Source organism: Cricetulus griseus, assembly GCF_003668045.3.
Source record: "Cricetulus griseus strain 17A/GY chromosome 1 unlocalized genomic scaffold, alternate assembly CriGri-PICRH-1.0 chr1_1, whole genome shotgun sequence".
In the NCBI taxonomy this organism is placed as follows: domain Eukaryota; kingdom Metazoa; phylum Chordata; class Mammalia; order Rodentia; family Cricetidae; genus Cricetulus; species Cricetulus griseus.
Genome location: NW_023276807.1, coordinates 250,681,285 through 250,682,908, shown reverse-complemented (window position 1 = coordinate 250,682,908; position 1,624 = coordinate 250,681,285). Strand labels below are relative to the sequence as shown.

The window sequence follows — 1,624 nt, the reverse complement described above, 5'->3', positions numbered from 1 at the left end:
ACCTGATTGGTCTAATAAAGAACTGAATGGCCAATAGTAAGGCAGGAAAAAGGAAAGGCAGGACTGGCAGGAAGAGAGAAGAACCAGGAGAAGAAATCTGGGAGGGACAAAATCAAAGAGCAAGAAAAGAAAGGACCAGCTATCCAGCCACACAGACAGACATGGAATAAGAAGGAAAGAAAAGATATATAGAAATAGAGAAAGGTAAAAGCCCAGAGGCAAAAGATAGATGGGATAATTTAAGTTAAGAAAAGCTGGCAAGCTAAGGCCAGACACTTATAAGTAATAATAAGTCTCTCTGTCTCTCTCTCTCTCTCTCTCTCTCTCTCTCTCTGTGGTGTGTGTGTGTGTGTGTGTGTGTGTGTGTGTGTGTGTGTATGTGTATGTGTATTTATTTGGGAGCTTGGTGGTGGGCCCCCAAACAGTTAAAGAGAGTAAAAACAATCAACAACAGATGTCTATGCATCAGCAGAGATTGTTCTAGTTTAAACCAAGGGCTGTAATGTAAACAGTGCCTTTACCAACACTTGTTTTCAGTGGGAATCTCTAATGGGAATATTCTTAGTTATATTTTGGGAAGACTGTATTTCTCCCCACTTATTTATATTAGATCTTGCATGTTTAAGTGTGTGTGTGTGTGTGTGTGTGTGTGTGTGTGTGTGTTCGCGAGCGTGCGTGCATGCGTGTGTGTGCGCGCGTGTGTCTGTGTGTGTCCACATGAGTGCAGGTGCCTGTGGAGTCCAGGAGAAGGCATCAGACACCATCAAGCTGAATTACAGATAGCTGTCATGTTCTCGAGAGCTTGGAACCATATTTTGGTCCTCTACAAGGGATGCAGGCACTCTTAACCACTGCTCTTAACCACCGAGCATTTCCAGCTCCTCTCCATGTTTTTTATTTTTTTGTTTTTTTTTCATTTGAGGCCGTCCTGAGCAGCATATTGAGACCCAGCCACGCCTCATCTCCACCCTACCTACAAGTAGTCAGGGTCACTGTTACAGCCACATCTGCAGCCCCCACACATCTACTCATTCACATCTACTACTCCATACACAGAGGGAGGGCTGTCACAGTCCTGGACCTACACCCTGGAGCCCTGGACTGTCTCTGGATTGGGACCCGGGTTGGGAGCTGCTGAGGGGGCAGGTCCTTGAGGTTGCTACTGATTAGCTGCCTCCCAGGCGTCTATCCAATCACTGTACACATCCACTGGTTCTGACAGATATGGTGCAGGAGACAACTCCAGTGTTTCGAGCACGGTCCATTTTCCCATTACAAGATTTCTCATGGTTGCAGCGAGGGCACGTGTACTGGGTCTCCAGGGTGCCTGTCATCTTCTTCTGGGGGGCGGCTTCCGTTTAGGCTTCCTTTGTCCCATGGCTGCAGGGACATAAAACCCGTACAAGCCCTGCCTTGCAGCCAAGACCCCTTCACCCGGGAGATGGCAACTTCCAGCCCCTAACGGAAGCGGAAATCCTCGGTGCATTTTTTGAGACAACCTCTCTCATTGAACCTGGAGCTCTCAAATTTTGTTAGACTTGATGACCAGCAGGCCCCAGGGCTCCTCTTGTCTTGGTTTCTTTAGTGCTGAGATTATGGGTCCATGCTACTTTGTCTGATTTTT

The 1,624-nt window shown here is 47.3% G+C and overlaps 1 pseudogene; it reads right to left on the bottom strand.

The window, feature by feature from the left end:
* Positions 1 to 1,159: 1,159 nt before the first annotated feature.
* On the bottom strand, positions 1,160 to 1,378 carry LOC100773689 (annotated as a pseudogene).
* Between the last annotated feature and the right edge of the window lie 246 nt (positions 1,379 to 1,624).